At 46.5% G+C, this 19224-nt stretch overlaps 1 long non-coding RNA gene and 1 pseudogene across 1 annotated transcript; both read left to right on the forward strand.

Annotated features, from left to right (window-relative positions):
* Nucleotides 1-4278: 4278 nt before the first annotated feature.
* Nucleotides 4279-8192, forward strand: LOC141164170 (uncharacterized). The gene is made up of 3 exons (XR_012250858.1): nucleotides 4279-4359; nucleotides 7452-7550; nucleotides 7776-8192. It is a non-coding gene; the product is annotated as an uncharacterized lncRNA (long non-coding RNA).
* A 618-nt stretch (nucleotides 8193-8810) lies between these two features.
* LOC141164058 (DNA-directed RNA polymerase III subunit RPC2-like) overlaps nucleotides 8811-19224 on the forward strand; it is a 104940-nt pseudogene continuing 94526 nt past the window's right edge.

A 19224-nucleotide genomic window follows, 5' to 3' on the forward strand; every position in this document is an offset into this window, starting at 1 on the left:
TTTTCCCTGCCCATGACGGCTGATCTGATCAGCTGTAATGTGGCTCTAACAGCCACGGGTGAATGTGCCATCTCTGACAGCGGCATTTAACACGCGCTGGCCGGAAGCGCATCATCATCGGCGCCCCTGTCACTTGATCGTGGTCATTGTACATCTCCTATGAATGCCGGCCTGTGGCTGGCGTTCATAGGAAAACATGATTTATCCTACATAAAGCCCTGCTATGTGTAGTACAGCTTCAAGTCTGCTAAGGGGACTTTTGAGGACAGTAAAAAAAAAAAAAAAATTCAAATCTCCCCCTTTTCACCCATTCAAAATAAAACAATAAAAAAAACACATTTTGTATAGCTGCATTCATAAATGTCCATTCTATCAAAATATGAAATAGATTAATCTGATCGGTAAACGCTGTAACGAGAAGAAAAAAATTGAAACTCCAGAATTACTTTTTTTTGTGCCGCCTCCACATTGCAATAAAATGCAATAACGGGCGATCAAAACATCTTATCTATCCCAAAATGTTCTCAATAAAAATGTCACCTCAGGGCGCAAAAAATAAGCCCCAGCTCTCGAAAAATGGAGACGCTACGGATCTAGGAAAACTTTGGATTTTTTTTCACCACTTAAATAAAAAAGAACCTATACATGTTTGATATCTATGTATTCGTAATGACCTGGAGAATCCTAATAGCAGGTCAGGTTTTGCATTTAGTGAACATGATAAATAAAAAAAAACAATTGTGGAATTGCACTTTTTTAACACAATATGTAAAAATCAATGGTGTCATTCAAAAGTACAACTCGTCCCGCAAAAAACAAGCCTTCATACGGCCATATTTAGGGAAAAATTAAAAAAGTTATGGCTCTGGCAAGAAGGGGAGCAAGAAACGAAAATGGAATATCGCCTGGGGATGAGGGAGTTAGTCTAGAGTTTGTCTGATCAATGCCATACTATCGGATGGTCATATGTAAATTTTACTTAGTTATCCCCACCATGGGCATTTATGGCAAATCAATGCAAAGTGGCCACGGCAACTAGGCGAAGAATGGAAAGGAGGCTAAACTTATGCCTAAATCCATTCACTTCTATGGAAGGAACAGTATTGACACCCCTCTTAGGACCCTCGTCCTTCCAATAAATGGAAGAACCGCAATTGGAACCCTGATAAATCAAACATTACTCACTCCCAGCAATCTCCTGTCGCTCTTAGGCGGCGTTCACACATTGCGTATTTTCGCGCACTTTTTTGCGCGCGCTTTTTGAAAATACGCAATGTGCTTTGTGTCTGCCAGCAAAGTGAATGGGAAATTGCCGTTCAGACACTGTGTAATTTTACGCAGCGGGAAAAAGCAGCTGCGGAAAGAATTGGCATGTCAATAATTTACGCAGCTGCGTCCTGTGCTTTCTCTCTATTGTGCCCATTATAAGCGATGGAATTACGCAGCAGTGTTCACACACTGCGTAATTCCATCGCTTTTTTACGGAGGCGCAGGATGGATACTCACCTACCCGATGTCAGGGGAGAGGCGTCCGGTCCGCTCCAATCCCGCGCTTCCAGCATCTGCTGGTGAGCCGATCAGCTGTTAGCTAACCGGCTTCTAACCGGCCGGTCAGCTGATTACAAGCCGGTCAGCTGACAGACTGCTGATCGCTTCACGGCAGATGCTGCAAGTGCGGGACGGAACAGACGCGTCTCTCATCCATCGGGTAGGTGAGTATCCTTAGTCTGTACATACACTGCTAGGGACACACACACGACACATAGACACACAGGACACATAGACACAGACAGTACACACACGACACACAGACACAGACATTACACATGTCACCCTTCATTTTCACACTGCGTTTTTTGCTGTGCTTTTTTACGCAGTGTGTGAATGGAGGTGCTTTTTTTACCTGCTTTAAAAAACGCAGGTAAAAAAAGCAGGAAAATACGCAGCGTAAAAAAATGCAGGGAAATACGCAATGTGCGAACGCAGCCTTATTCCTTATCCAGTCCTTACTGATCTTTACTTCTTGGCCCTGTCCTTGACCCACTGAAAAAGACAGGAAATGGCTGCTCAGCCAATCACAGACTGAGGCGGGTCCCTGCTGTGCCTGTGATTGGCTGAGCCTGCACTTCCTGTTCTTTTTTTTTGGGACCAAGAAGTAGAGGAAAGTAGGATCTAATAAGGATCAGGATGGGACCTGGGAGGGAGAACGGATGAGAGTTGAGTATTACTACTTTTTCTTTCTTTTTTTTTCTAGAAGCCAGTCTGAGCCCTTTAAGAAAAAAAAAATTCAGTGGAAACCCCCTTTTAATTTGTTCATCCATTCTTGAATGACCTCACAGAGGGTCTCGACCACTAATGATAGGCATTGTAGTGCCCAGGGCTGTGGAGTCGGAGTCGTGGAGTTGGTATAAAATGGACCGACTCCTAAAATATATAATAAATTGGGGACAGTAGTTCAATGCAGTTTGTGGGGAATATTTTTTCATAAGAATTTGGGAAAGTTATGAAATGTCCAATAAATGTCTGTCCTATTCCTGATCTAAGGGTCTAGACTTTTAGCTGAGATGAATCTGTGCTACAGTAAATTTATCACTTAAACATGAGCCATGTATGTCGGAGTCGTGGAGTCGGTGTCATGGAAATTGAGTAGTCGGAGGTTTGGCATACCGACGCCACAACCCTGGTAGTGCCCACGGGTCGTAACACGGACCCCACTTCACAATTAAATATCCCCTAAATTGATTTCAGTTTTAACTGTAGCTCTGGCATTGTATCTTAAGAACCAGGTAGCTCTGGATGAACAGTCCAATTAACAGTGACATGGTGGGAAACCCCAGAAAAGTCATTAAGATAATATGGTACCTAAATTTGGTAACTATGCCAATGATGAATGGTCGATTTTCCCAAATGTAATTTCTAACTACAGAAAGTTTTCGGAATCTTACAAACGCTAATGAAGATTTCTTTGGAGCAGTTCGTTCCCTTAGAGGGATCGCTCGATTGGAAGATGTAACGCTGCTGTATTGGGAAAATGAAGGGTCCTATAGTAGCAGGGGGCACCTGGCAGAGGTCTATCGGTCCCGTACCATGACGGGCGCCTCATTGACAGCAGAGACAAGTATATTACGCTAAATAGAGAGGTTTTCTATCAATAGGAGCAGTCATCGGCTACAAGCCAAACTACACGCACAACGCATGTTACTTGCCAGCCCTCCACAATATGGCCGACCCTGAATTGCCGGGAGTCCTGATAGCCTCAGTACTGTCTGACAGCTGAGGTCCCCGGAGTCTTCTACAGAACGGATCTGGTGCCGGTGGCCCGTAGACATCTGGGAATAGGAGCTGCCAGTCTGTAGTTGGCCGCTGACTTCCCTGAAGGCCTCATATTTCTTTTTGCCAGATTCAATTATTTTTTTTTCTACATGTAGATTGTTGCTGGAGAGTAATTTTTCGTTTTTGTTGCCTTTTTGTGGTACAAAACTATAAAATCCACTCAAAACTGTATTATGGGAAAAGGGCAACGCAGATTCCGGCTTTGGGTTTGGGACCAGTCGTACTCCATTAGGGATAGTAAGTTTTTTGTATGCTCTCTGTTGAGCAGCTTTAATGGTGTCCTATACTGAGCAGAACCTCCTTCCGGGTCTTCTGCACCCTCCAGTCATAGTTTCCCGGACCATTAGGAAGGGAACACATGGCATTATCTGATGCTGTGTGTTCCTCCTCTTACTGAAAGAGTTAAATGGTGGGAAAATAGCTTTCCCACTTTTTTTTGCCTGGGTCACGTATCCAGGGTAAATGATAAAGTATGGGATTGGAGGTTTTGTCCGGCCATTCAGGGGTCCGTTGTAGGGCAGGTAGGTTTTTCTGCTTTGCTGACGGCCCCCTGATTGGCACGGACATTAGTGGAGGGGGGTGAGCGGGGTGATAAAAGGGCTGCAGCGCCGCAATATGGTTGTTTAAAGGTTATGGTTTTAATAATTAAATAAAGGCCGTGCCCAAATATTGTTATCTATCTAGTCAATGTTGTTGAGTACTTTTGTCTTTGTGCTGTTTAGATAAGGGATGATAGAATAATGTATAATGCCATGACTATACACATCTACGGCGCCTCCTCCTGTAGTCGTTCCTTTGTTCTCTGCATTGAAAAATGGCCTCCGCTGTCTCAGACTTTACAACGGAGAGCGTTGATGAGTGTATGATCACTAGAGTAAAATGTAAATCAACTAAATTAAATTTCGCTGACTCGTTCTTTAATATCCGTTTGTTTTTATTGTTTTTTTGCAGACCTTACATTATTGTCAAAAAACAGAGACCGATGGTGACCAACAAGCACATCCTGGAACTGTCTCAGGGTTACAGGTTAGTTTGATATCACAAGATCACTGCCCCTTACTAATGTCATCTATGCCTTTTACTTTTGAAGAATGGAGACCATGATACGCTGCTGTTAATCCATAGATCAGAACCGACCGGACTCTAATACCAGTTTAACAGGTCCTTAAAACCCTGACCGTGCTCTGATCTGGAGAACCCCACTCCACCACCAGTTACCCCAGGTCCTCAGACCCGGCGGTTCAGGCTGACCATGCTCTGATCTGGAGACCCTGCTCCACCACCAGTTAGCCCAGATCATCAGACCCGGCCGTTCAGGCTGACCATGCTCTGATCTGGAGACCCTGCTCCACCACCAGTTAGCCCAGATCATCAGACCCGGCGGTTCAGGCTGACCATGCTCTGATCTGGAGACCCTGCTCCACCACCAGTTAGCCCAGATCATCAGACCCGGCCGTTCAAGCTGACCATGCTTTGATCTGGAGACCGCGCGCCACCATCAGTTAGCCCAGGTCATCAGACCTGCCCATTCAGGTTGACCATGCTCTCATCTGGAGAACTCTGCTCCACCACCAGTTAACCCAGGTCATCAGACCCAACCCTTCAGGCTGACCGTTAACTGATCTGGAGAACACGCTCCAACACCAGTTAGCCCAGGACATCAGACCCGCCCATTCAGGTTGACTGTGCTCTCAGCTGGAGAACTCTGCTTCACCACCAGTTAACCCAGGTCATCAGACCCGGCCGTTCAGGCTGACCGTTCTTTGATCTGGAGACCCTGCTCCTCCTCCAGTTAGGCCAGGTCATCAGACTCGCTCTTTCAGGTTGACTGTGCTCTCAGCTGGAGAACTCTGCTTCACCACCAGTTAACCCAGGTCATCAGACCCGGCCGTTCAGGCTGACCGTTCTTTGATCTGGAGACCCTGCTCCTCCTCCAGTTAACCCAGGTCATCAGACTCGCTCTTTCAGGTTGACTGTGCTCTCAGCTGGAGAACTCTGCTTCACCACCAGTTAACCCAGGTCATCAGACCCGGCCGTTCAGGCTGACCGTTCTTTGATCTGGAGACCCTGCTCCTCCTCCAGTTAGCCCAGGTCATCAGACCCACTCTTTCAGGTTGACCGTGCTCTCAGCTGGAGAACTCTGCTCCACCACCAGTTAACCCAGGTCATCAGACCCAACCCTTCAGGCTGACCATTAACTGATCTGGAGACCATGCTCCAACACCAGTTAGCCCAGGACATCAGACCCGACCGTTCAGGCTGACCGTGCTTTGATCTGGAGACCCTGCTCCTCCACCAGTTAGCCCAGGTCATCAGACCTGCCTATTCAGGTTGACCATTCTCTCATCTGGAGAACTCTGCTCCACCACCAGTTAACCCAGGTCATCAGACCTAACCCTTCAGGCTGACCATTAACTGATCTGGAGAACACGCTCCAACACCAGTTACCCCAGGTCCTCAGAACCGGCCGTTCAGGTTGACCATGATCTCATGTGGAGAAGTCTGCTCCACCACCAGTTAGCCCACGTCATCAGAACCGGCCGTTCAGGCTGACCATGCTCTGCAGACCCCGCTCCACCACCAGTTACCTCCGGTCACCAGACCCTGCTGTTCAGCCTCGTATTCCGATACAAGCACGGTCCATGTTTTCTCAACAGGTAAAACCGGCCTTACACCTGTATTGGCCCTTTTACACAGGCTGATCTACCATTGGCCCTTGTAAATATGGCAGTGATCAAACGCTCAGCTAATCTCCTCTTTTATGCAGCCCGAAAAATGATCACTGTCTGCAGAACATCTTCCTGCAACGTGCTGCCGACAATATGCAAACAGTACGGGGAAGGAACAATCGCGATAATGATCCAGTATAGTTAGCGTTGGTCCATATATAAATCGTTGATCAGCGCTTGTCAACGTCAACATACGCATAATGGGGTTGTCTCAACCTCACCGTATCTTCTATCAATGGAGGCCTAATGATGATCAGTTATTAGTGCTTGGCGAAACCAGTGCTTTACTTACCCCACAGCGACCATTCTAATGATTGTCAGCTCATGCGGTATATTGAAGGGAATCTGTCAGTAGGTTCCTGCTATATAATCTGAGAGCAGCATGATGTAGGGGCTGAGAGCCTGATTCCTGCGATCTGTCACTTGCTGTTCTGCATGATTTTGATATGTTCTCTCCTGCAGATCTAGCAGAGCTCAGAATTCTGAACTGTGTATAACCCCACCCACACCACTGATTGGCAGCTTTCTGTGTACACTGTACATTATCTGCCAATCAGTGGTGGAGGCGGAGTTACACAGAGCAGGAGGACTAGGAGGCATGAGACACCTAGTCCTGGAGTGATAATCTCCTGCTGATAAAACACTGATTTTATTGAAACTGCAAAACACAGCCTAGTAAGTGACACATCCCTAGAATCAGGCTCTCTGCCACTACGTCATGCTGCTGACAGATTCGCTTTAATGAGCCGGGTTCGAAAGAGTAATCTGGCGTGTTCACACTGCATTTTGCAATGTCTTTCAGAATGGTTTCTAGACATATGCCTCCAACCAAAACGTATCCTATAGATTTACATTGCAAAGAGGAAAAAAAAAATGTGGGAATTGGATACCTAGTCACTGTTGGGTTAATAGAGGGCTAATTTTGACGCATGCGTTGGGAACTTTACCGCGAACACAGTGTGAATATAGCCTAAATGGACAAGCCCTTTACATTTGTAGTAGTATGACTTATACATGGACACTAATATTAGTAGTCTATTTTCAGTAGTCGTCATATACTTTTTATAGTGTTTGAATTGATTATTTTTTCTACTTTGCATTCAGTTTTTATCCTATTTCTCTCTTGTTACATCATTGCTATAACCGGCAATGCTAATTACTTGTTAAATAGAATAGCACCAGGGGATAGTAATATGAGCAGGAGTATAGAGAGTCTTAGAGTGTGATAAGAAGGAATAAAGATGATTCTCCCGAGGAACGCGTCTGACTCCTCATGCCTGGCAGACGACTCGAGCGAGCGACCGCTCCTGGGGCTGAGGATTTCTATACACTGCTGTAATTATGTGAGTGCTGGGACTCCCTCCTCATTATTTCACTGACCGTTTACAGGAGCTTTGAGGATTTCCTCCATGAAAGTCTGGTGGAATATTTGGATGTGAATGAAGAGAACGATTGTTACATCTCTCTGTACGAACACTCCATATCCAAGTAAGTGACCGCTTTCTCAAAAGTTCATACTAGTTGTATTTCATTTTTTTTTTTCTTCTAAATGTTACACCAAAAACTAAATTAAAAGGTCACTTTCAACAAACTTTGTATAAATCTACAGTACAAGTAACTTTGGAATTTGTCTTAGAGATCTGATTCTTTCTCCACTTATGAGCCACTTTTTCTCTACCCTTATATCCTGAACTTCTGTGTCACACTGAACAGCTGCTAAAATCCATCTTGGTCTAAACAAAAACTACCAGCTCACCGAGGGATCAGATTACAGATGTTTATTGACGTTTATGGAGAGTGGGAGAGAAGCAGAGTGAAGAGAGAAGAACAGACACGTAAAAGCAGTGCTGCAGGGTTCTAATGAGTGTTTTTTTTTTTCAGCTCTGGATTCACAGTTACACTGCTCAGTACTGTTGTATAATATCCTCCTACGTGTGCTGGTGTCTGTGTACGGCGTATTGAGACATCATAGCAGCTAGGCTGTAGCTTCAAGAAAGATTCTGCAGATGGGAAACTGGTGACTAATGCCGGATGGAAGTCATATAATGAGCAGAAGTGTTATTCTTTATGTACAGCTTATTCTGAAAAATCACACCACTGTGTCCAGTTTTGCATCTGAATCCTTGAAAATCGTGTAGCTCATGGATGACTTATATGAATTAATTTATTTTCTCATTCCTATTGACTAAAATAGTCAAGTCTGATTGTCAAAAACGGACTAGAACGGATTTGATCATACGAACACGTGAGAAAAGCCCCATAAAATGTCCATTTAAAAAAAAAAAACATACAGTAAAAGCCACTACTACAAGCGTAATTTTATTTTTTCCCCCGAAAAATGCTGTTAGTCTCCTGGATGATGTGGTAAAGTGAAATTTTTACAAAGTTTTGAATATTTTTAAAGTGATACAGTATTCCCATCTCCAACATCCTGTCCCAATATGTAGTAGGTGTAATAATAATAATATTAGCAAATACCTCCAATTAGATATGTAGTATAGTTCTTCAGATTCGCTATGTCGCTTACCCCATGTGAAGGGCATTGCAGTAGCTTGGGTATCCATGGTTACGACCACTCATATAGTGACTTTAGCTTTTAGTGGTCGTAACCATGTGCCCTGCACATGAAGAAATCGATAGCGATCAGAAGAACTATACTACATTTCTAATTGGAGGTATTTGCTAATATAATTATTACATTATTTTTGTAAGACTTGTCTTTGTTCCGATGCCTCGCACTTTATAGTAATGGCTGTTGTCTGTGATTTGTATTTTAGGCAAACCACCCATTTGAAAATTGAACGGGGTTTGTGCTGGACTTATCCCGTACCCACATCACAACCAGTCCCCAAGAAACACTTACCAGTGTGCTATGGGAAAGCAAGCCATGGGTAAGGAAACCATTTTTTGTCATGTCTTGGCTATGGCCCCATTTACGCTGGACAATTTTGGCTCTTTAATGAGCGCCAATTGTCTATACACAAATCAGTTGTTTACTGATCCATTTAAAAGGGCCAACCAAAATTTTTGAAAATGATCGTTCTGTCGACAACAATGATTTTGATGCTGGCACGACCGATCTGATCGCTCGTGGAACCAGCGCCGAAATATTTACTTAGGCCGATTTATAACAACGCTCATTTCCAACTAACGTTCATCGACAGGTCTTCACCCTGCTCTGATCCATCAGGGAATATAGCCTCCACCCAGTGGCTTTCCAACAATTATGAAACTAGGACTTCCCAAGAGAAGTGCATTGTGGGAAACAAAAATAACCAGGAAAGGGAATGGCAGATCCTGGAGAGGATCAATAAATGTGAAAAAATCATTACCAAAAAAGCATAAGCCCCACTTGTCTGCTAGCCTCTACTACTCAACTTTTATTTGGGTGTTAAACCATTGTGTGATTTTAGGGATAATGTAAAATCCAAACACTTTTTGTAGATCTCTATCAATAATATGAACATATAGCACATTGAGTGCTTAAATTGATCCAGGACAATATTTCGGAGTTCTGTCCTATCAATATTTGTTACGTAACCATCAGTGTGTGATTAAAACTGAAGCGCACATTAGTAGTATCCCACCACAACACGTTTCACCACAATAGCGGCTTCATCAGAGGATCGGACAGTCACATTTTGTTCCATCCCCTGATGAAGTCGCTGTTGCAGTGAAACCTGTTTGAGGGGACACTTCAACAGTGCGAGCTTACAAATGAAGCACACATTAGAAGTGTCCTCCAAACCACAAACAGATTTACCGTGATAGCAGCTTTTTCAGGGGATGCAGCATCTGAGGTGTTTATTATGAGGTTCTGCAGAAGCCGAAGTGTGTATTGTGAGGTTCTGCAGAAGCCGAGGTGTGTATTGTGAGGTTCTGCAGCAACCGAGGTGTGTATTGTGAGGTTCTGCAGAAGCCGAGGTGTGTATTGTGAGGTTCTGCAGCAGCCGAGGTGTGTATTGTGAGATTCTGCAGCAGCCGAGGTGCGCATTGTGAGGTTCTGCAGCGGCCGAGGTGCGTATTGTGAGGTTCTGCAGCGGCCGAGGTGCATATTGTGAGGTTCTGCAGCGGCCGATGTGCGTATTGTGATGTTCTGCAGCGGCCGAGGTGCATATTGTGAGGTTCTGCAGCGGCCGAGGTGCATATTGTGAGATTCTGCAGCGGCCGATGTGCATATTGTGAGGTTCTGCAGCGGCCGATGTGCGTATTGTGATGTTCTGCAGCGGCCGAGGTGCGTATTGTGTGCTTATCTTCATTCTAGGGAATTTCCAATATGAAAATGACATTATTTTTGCCAGTATTATTTACAGACCTGTCATTGAGACATTTTTACTAATGACATAATAATTTCACAATAAAGGGAATTTTGATTGACGTGTAAGACCATGGCCGGCGCTGCTCGTACAGCCGGAGACCAGGAGTGATGTCTCATAGACAGATTTCCGGGGGTAAGAAAAAAAAAAACGTGAGGGCTTTACTGGATTTGGCTTCCTTTGCTGGAACACATTCGTTCCTTGCCACACACAGTCAGACTGGATCAGTGTGTACAAAAAGCCAATTCAGCCTCGCACAGGCCTTTTGTCATCTTCTCCCTGAATGAGGGGCTTTTTTTTCCCCTCCTTTTTTTTTCTTTTTCCCTTTTTTTTTTTTTGTTCGGAGTGTCATTTGCAATTCATTGTCTCTGTTTTCTGAGGTCGGTGTATTCAGCTGCCGTGACCCCGGGTCTTGCACATTTAGCTCCTTGGATACAATGCGCTGACGTTACTGTCGATGCTCAGGATACAAAGGCTGCAAGATATCCTAAGCCATAAAAAAAGCCCTTTGTTTCTGTTATTACCAAACACCTGAATAAAGAAGGAGTCAGATAAAAACCCACAAAAAAGGGGGAAAATTGGCACCAGACGTCCAACGAGTACGAATGTCATAAGCGAATGGATATGGAGCTGCTCCGATGCATCTAGGAAGAAAAGTTATAGAAGAATTGTTTATTGAAGGGGTTCACTAGGAAGAAAATAAAAGGTCATTATAATGTTTCTATATACTTTTTTAATTAGCAAATCACTATTAATTTGTTTAGAGAGGTAATCAGCATAGGATTAAAACGAATGCCACCTTGCTAAACTGATCGAAACCTGTCCTGGAATGTTAATGACAGGAGCCTGTGAGCATGTGCAGTAGGAAGCCCTGCCCCTCCTTTTATGTATAGGAAACTGCTCCTAGTGGAAAATCTTATCTAATATTGGAGATACCAGGGGTCCTGAGGTATGAAGAGGCTTCTCACACTGCTGCCCACCTTGTCTATCTGATCTAATACTGGAGATATCAAGGGTTCTGTAGTAAGAAGAGGCTGATCACGCTATTGTCCACCATGTCTATCAGATCTAATACTGGAGATACCAGGGGTGCTGAGGTAAGAAGAAGCTGCTCACACTGCTGTCCACCATGTCTATCTGATCCAATACTGGGGATACCAGTGTAGCTGAGGTAATGAGAGGCTGCTCACACTGCTGTCCACCATGTCTATCTGATCTAATACTGGAGATGCTAGGGGTGCTGAGGTAAGAAGAAGCTGCTCACACTGCTGTCCACCCTGTGTATGTAACAGTATAACAAGATGGCACTTGTAATGTATCATAATGGTTACTTCCCTATTAATAAACAACCAACTAAAAAAAAAAACCTTATAAAATATAACTTTATTTAACTAGGTCTTAAAAATACTGGGGGAAAAGAACACAAAGCAAAAAAATGGTAAAAAAATGTGTCTAGGGTGTCCAGAGAAGGATGGGGACAAGAAATCGACGGGGGTCTAAAGCTATAAATCACCCTGCCTGCCCGTGGAGGTTGGCACCCTAGGATTAGCGATATGGCACCCCCGCTTACCGTGGACTAACCCTTCATATCCCTATAACACCCTATATATGAGCTTGACACCAAATCAACAAGTGAAAAACACCAATTAAATTACTGCTAAGCGGCAGGTTGTGAGTGGGAGACAGTTTCCTAGATACAGGAACTATCACAGATAAAGGTGTGGACTTTTGGGAGAGTATACCACCAATAAAAATGGTGTAAAGGGATGATTACACACTTATATAAAAAAAAAAAAAAAGGGAGCTTTAATGCCATAAACGTATGCAGAGCAGAGTGCACCACAAACAAAATAATGCAAAAATTCAAGTAGAGGATGCTACATCATGTATGGAATAAATTCATACACAAAATAGGGAAAACCATATACACAAAAGAGGGAAAAGCCAATATATAAGTGATGAGCACACCTAATCATGAATAATGAAAACATATCTTTATTAAACACCATAGAAAACACAGTAAAAACATATTAAAAACCAAACATCAAGAAACGTGATCAAGCACCCCTGGGTCTACAGTAGACAAGAAAAACACTGAAAATACTCTGTATGATTATCTAATATATATAATCGTCTTATCCCGTCTGTCTGTCCGTCTGTCCAGGAAATCCCACATCGCTGATTAGTCCGGCCACGGCCAATCAGCGACGCAGGATTTCTGAAAAAGATGGCGGCCGTTAGCGGCTCATCTGCCGCACGGTGGTCAGCGGCAATGCAGCCGGGAGATGAGCGGCGCTGGCCGGCCGCGACTAATCAGAAGTATTGGCGCCAAATTTAAACCCCGCTCTGCTGATTGGTCGCGGCCAATCAACATTATTGGCGCCAAATTTAAACACCGCTCTGCTGATTGGTCACGACCGCCGGCCGCGACCAATCAGCGATATTGGGGCCAAACTTAAACCCCGCTCTGCTGATTGGTCGCGACCGCCGGCCGCGACCAATCAGCATTATTGGCGCCAAACTTAAACCCCGCTCTGCTGATTAGTCGCGACCGCCGGCCGCGACCAATCAGCGATTTTGGCGCCAAATTTAAACACGCTCCCCGGTCCTCACTAACACGGCTCGCTGATTGGTCGCGGCCGCCGCCCGCGACCAATCACCGATATTGTCGCCAAATTTAAACACCGCTTTGCTGATTGGTCGCGGTTGCCGGCCACGACCAATCAGCGATTTTGGCGCCAAATTTAAACACCGCTCTGCTGATTGCACCCAGTCGGCCGCATACATATTCTAGAATACCCGATGCGTTAGAATCGGACCACCATCTAGTTTGGTAATATACATCGGGGATAAATATGCCAACAGGACTCTTACTGAGTCACGAAAATACAGAATCCTGGTGAACCAGGGTCCCCTTAAAAGTATAATCACAATAGTTACAATTGGAAACAATAGGGTCTGTGTAGCCGAGGATATATACAGGGCCTAGTCTGGTCAGGAAATGGTGGAATATAAGAAGAAAAGGTGCGTGGTATATGTGTCAAGAAAAAGGAGGAGGGAGGCTATCAAGAGCTCCCAAGATCCCAAATCAATTGTGAGGTTCTGTGTAGTGTTGAGCCACCCCCGTAGTGTTCGAGTTCGGTTCGGTTCGTCGAACACCCGTGTGTTCGCCGAACTGTTCGTCGAACTGTTCGTCGAACACCTTCGAACACCGTTAAAACCAATGGCAGGCAAACAAAAACACATAGAAACACATAGAAAACACCTTCAAAGGTGTCCAAAAGCTGACAAACTGCTCAGAAGACATAACTAACACATGGAAAAGTGACAAGTACATATAGTCATGCGAAAATAAAAGAGGTGGAGGAGTAAAAGGAGGGGGAGACACAGATATAGGCATGTCATGCCCTTCTAAAATCCAAAAAGTGAGAAGCCGACACGGCCAGTCCGCTCCTGCCCGTGCCACCTCCGTGTCGCCGGGTTTGTGCCAGAGCCGCGGTGAACCCTGACGGCCAGCCCCCCTCTCCCAATACTGGTGCCTGTCCGCTGGTGGGTCGAGCGAGCCCCCCTGTGGTGGAGGCAGCTCTAAGCTTTTTAATTTAAATTGTCTCTCTAATTTGAATGAATACACTTTAAATCCATTTACAAGGATCTATTGGAGGGCAAGTCTCATGCCAGCAGCCGCGGTAAGTCCAGCTCCAGTAGCGTCCACTAAAGCTGCTGCAGTTAAAAAGCTTTTATAAGGATCGAGCTCGGCTGTCCACCGCAAGGCATCCTACTGCCAGTCCCAGCCCCTATGCCTTGGGGTGCCTCCTGATGCTCTTCACTAAGTATCCCATGGTCCCGAAGCATTTCCTTTGAAAAAATTAAGTGTCTAAACTACAGGTGGTGCAGCTTGCTTAACAGCCGGGATAATCCGCTTACTAGCAGACACTGCTACTAGGCACAAAGTATTTCCTGGGCTAGATGCAGTTAAAAATTTGTAATTAGATACTCTCGTTGGATGCTGAGAAAGCATTCCATAGAGTCTCCTGGCACGCCATATATGATTCTCTTAAAAAGCTTGGGGTAGGGGTCTAGGGGACCCTTTTATAGCCAAAATCACGGCCCTGTATCGCAATACGTCACCTAGGCTGAAGATAAATGGAACTGTAGCACCCTGAGGGCTCGGTTGCTAAAGACGTATTGCACCTCACCCAGAGGTGTGATATCTCACTCTCAGGTAAGGATGGAGTGTGGATCAGGACCCGACACCTGCATGCATTACACCACATTGCCGTGGGGCAGGGCGACCAATATGCCCCTGAGATGGGCACGACAGTCCCTGTCCCTGGCTGGAGTGGGGGGAGGGAACACTGAGGAAGGGGAACCCTGTAGTGCAGGAGCAGGGAGGAAGCAGTTCCTGGGTGCATTGAGAAGGGAGTATAAAAGGTGGGCACCATCTTAGTTCAGTGCAGAGAAGTCTGAGCAGAAGTGGCAGGGAGCAGGGGCTCTGCATGAGCTCTGCTCCGGAGGCGGGCCTAGTAACAGAGGCCCAGGCCTGGAAGAGGGAGAAGGAAGGAAGAGGAGCGGAGAAGGCTCCAGGAACGAGGAATGAAGGGATCCCAGGGGTGCGGACGGGCGAGTCGCCACCGCACGCCCGAATCCACCTGCGTGGAGGGGTCAGGCCAAAGGGGGAGACCGGTCCCCGAACTAGTGGAGGCAGGAAACGACCCTCAGCTAGAAACCGGAGGCTCTGACATTTTATGTGGCGCAGCCCCTCGCTACACCCACTAGGAAGGCACCACATAGGGTCAGGGAAACTGGCGCCAAGTTTACCAAGAGGAGGCCCGAGGCAGCCGGACAGAAGTGTTGGTAAGAAAGGCCAGACAAAGGACACACAAAGGGGGTCCTGTGAAGTGCTCCAAAGTTATCTGGGAGTTGTCTGAGCCCCTCACCTGGTGAGCACAGTACGACGTGGGCAGCCGTTACCTGCAGACGTGGTCTGGATAATAAGAACTGTGAGTAAAGGCCCTGAACTGCATCACTGACTCCGTGTCGTTACTGCTGCTGCCCTGCACCATCACCCCCATCCTCCGCATACACTGCCCTGAGGCTATACTCCTCCCGTGGGGAGTTATGCTACGCTCTGCTGCACCCACAACACCAGCCTAAGTGGTCTGCCCTGTAGCGGCGGTTCACTCTGACCGCAATCCACGGGTGGCGTAGTCGGACATTTAAACATGAAAACCACATAAATAGTTCCGCCACTGGTTTGACCGCCCTGAGCCACGGAACTGGGTCGCCGCCACGAAGACTACAACCACCAGCATCCACCAAAAAGGGTCCGGCTCCGGGTGTCCCAAGGCCCAGGGGGTGCGTCAGAACATTTTCATCACCTTTCACAATCACCAATGGGACAAGGCAGTGATGTCCTCTGTCCCCTCTCTTATACATCCTAGTGACGGAGCACCTGCTCTCATCAATTCGCCATAACCCCAATATTAGGTGGATTGAGGTGGGAGGCACCGAGTACAAGTGCTCTCTATTTGCTGATGATGTCCTAGTATCAGGGGCGGACACAGACTGTAGTGGGCCCCTGTGCAAGAAATTTTGGGGGGCCCCCCCTGCCCTTCATAAGGCAACAAAGTTATGTAAACATAACCCCCCATGTGCATCTCTCACCCCCCCATGTGCAGCTCTCATCCCACCCATGTGCAGCTCTCACCCCCCGTGCATCTCTCATCCCCCCCATGTGCATCTCTCATCCCCCCCATGTGCATCTCTCATCCCCCCCATGTGCATCTCTCATCCCCCTCCGTGCATCTCTCATCCCCCCCATGTGCATCTCTCATCCCCCCCATGTGCATCTCTCATCCCCCCCCATGTGCATCTCTCATCCCCCCCATGTGCATCTCTCATCCCCCCCATGTGCATCTCTCATCCCCCCCCCAGTGCATCTCTCATCCCCCCCCCATGTGCATCTCTCACCCCCCCCATGTGCATCTCTCATCCCCCCCCATGTGCATCTCTGATTCCCCCCACTCCTAGTTAATTAATTGTATTTAAAAAAAATAAAACTTGTTATACTTACCCCCATGCAATCCCTGCAGAATCCTGGCGCTCGTCCACGTCGCTGCCACCAGGTTCTCCTGACGTTCGGCCATGTGACGGCGCCACATACATAGCCATCAGCTTTTGTTTTGGCCAAAAGATTTTTAAAGCCGCCACCACGATAAGGTAGACTCTTCTGGGCGGGCCCTACTCTAACCTATTAAAATTTTCTTAAAATATCCAATACTCTTTTTAGATATATTTTTATTTAGTTTTCTTTAAGGGAATGTGTCATATACATTTTTTTTTTAAATGACCAATAATACCACATACAGGGAATACCGCCACACCATGACCAGACCACATATTACCACAACATAGTGACCGAATAATACCACACAGAAGGGAGAAAAACTGCCACACCATGACCAGACCACATATTACCACTACATTACTAATATTACCACCACATTACTAATATTACCATAAGTGTCATTATACACGGGAGCTCTATACATGGTATGTATAACGTAAGTGTCCAGGTAATCTAGTGATCACCAGTGAAATTATACACAGGAGCTCTGTATATAGTGTCAGTGTACAGGTAATACAGTGACATTATACACAGGAGCTCTGTATATAGTGTACAGGTAATACAGTGATCATCAGTGACATTATACACAGGAGCTCTGTATATAGTGTCAGTGTACAGGTAATACAGGGATCACCAGTGACATTATACACAGGAGCTCTGTATATAGTGTCAGTGTACAGGTAATACAGTGATCACCAGTGAAATTATACACAGGAGCTCTGTATATAGTGTCAGTGTACAGGTAATACAGTGATCACCAGTGACATTATACACAGGAGCTCTGTATATAGTGTCAGTGTACAGGTAATACAGTGATCACCAGTGACATTATACACAGTGTACATGTAATAGACTGACTCACCGGTGACGTCTCTAGGTGAAGTCCTAGTCATCTTCGCTTTTCTCCTTCATCCAGCACAGACCGCCATCACTCGTCTCTGCATAAAATAACACAGTTATCTAGAGCACATTCCCCAACTTCTACATTACGCAGCTGAATACAGACGTGCATCCACCATCAATATATGGTTAGTTATTAGGCAACCTACCATTCCAAATATAAATTGTAATCCACCACTGTGCCCCCATTAACTGTAAATAGGCACTTAATATATAATTTAATTAGAACCTCTACTCTTTCCGCCAATTTGTTACCAGTCACACTCCTGCATCCGCAACGCCCCCTACTCTATACTTCCTGCTCCCCGCATTCAATATTTACATGCACCCCCTGCCCCAATTCATTATATCATGTCCGTGCTCTCCCCACCCCATCATCATTTATCATTTACTCTCCCCCACCCCACATTCGTTATGTGCCCCTCTCTCATCCCCCTCCCCCACATGTGCCCCTCTCTCATCCCCCTCCCCCACATGTGCCCCTCTCTCATCCCCCTCCCCCACATGTGCCCCTCTCTCATCCCCCTCCCCCACATGTGCCCCTCTCTCATCCCCCTCCCCCACATGTGCCCCTCTCTCATCCCCCTCCCCCACATGTGCCCCTCTCTCATCCCCCTCCCCCACATGTGCCCCTCTCTCATCCCCCTCCCCCACATGTGCCCCTCTCTCATCCCCCTCCACCACATGTGCATCTCCCATCTCATCCCCCTCCACCACATGTGCATCTCCCATCTCCCCCCCCCCCACACACATGTGCATCTCCCATCTCCCCCCCACCACACACATGTGCATCTCCCATCTCCCCCCCACCACACACACACATGTGCATCTCCCATCTCCCCCCCCCACACACACACATGTGCATCTCCCATCTCCCCCCCACACACACACACACATGTGCATCTCCCATCTCCCCCCCCCCACACACACACACACACATGTGCATCTCCCATCTCCCCCCCCACACACACATACACACACACATGTGCTTCTCCCATCTCTCCACTCCTAGTTAATTGTATTTTAAAAAAAATAAAACTTGTTATACTTACCCCCATGCGATCCCTGCAGAATCCTGGCGCTCGTCCAAATCGCTGACAGCAGGTTCTCCTGACTTCCGGCCATGTGACGGCACCGTCACATGACCGGAAGTCAGGGGAATCATCAAGGCGCTGCTGCAACAGCGCAGCTCAGCGCTGAAATGTCCCGGACCCGGCGCATAGCATGGGGCCCCGGAGAGAGACGCACAAGAGGGGGGCCCCCGAGGGGGCCCCTACCGGCCGGGCCCCATACTGGAGTCAGGGCAGTCATGCCCTGATGGCGGCCCTGCTGGAGGCTGGAGGGGCCCCCTCTCCCTCGGGGCCCCCGTTCAATGAACCGGCTGCACGGGCGGTAGTTCCGCCCCTGCCTAGTATATATCACTCAATCACATATATCCATCCATGCTGTTATGGCTGAAATAGATCACTTTGTTACATGGTAAAATTTTAAAATCAATGCAGCGAAGTCTGAGGCCCTCGATGTCTCCCTCCCCAAATCCATATAGGATTCCATCCAGTCCAACTTTCCCTTTGCCTGGCCCTCACAGGGTATCAAATTCTTAGGAATTCCTATTCATAGAGACCTCTCCCATCTATGTTATCTTAATTTTGGGCCCTTTATTGAACAACTCCATACAGACCACGGTTGGCAAGTTAGAACTGTAAGATTCACTACGTGAACCACTGGTGTTTTGTGGAAAAGCACATGTACACTGCGTTCCAAATTATTATACAAAAAGTGTTTAGGAGTGATAAGGGAAGAATTTGTTTGTTTGTCA

The sequence above is a fragment of the Phyllobates terribilis genome, unplaced genomic scaffold (assembly GCF_046119375.1).
Source record: "Phyllobates terribilis strain yellow unplaced genomic scaffold, ASM4611937v1 Scaffold_10__3_contigs__length_209671492, whole genome shotgun sequence".
Taxonomy (NCBI): domain Eukaryota; kingdom Metazoa; phylum Chordata; class Amphibia; order Anura; family Dendrobatidae; genus Phyllobates; species Phyllobates terribilis.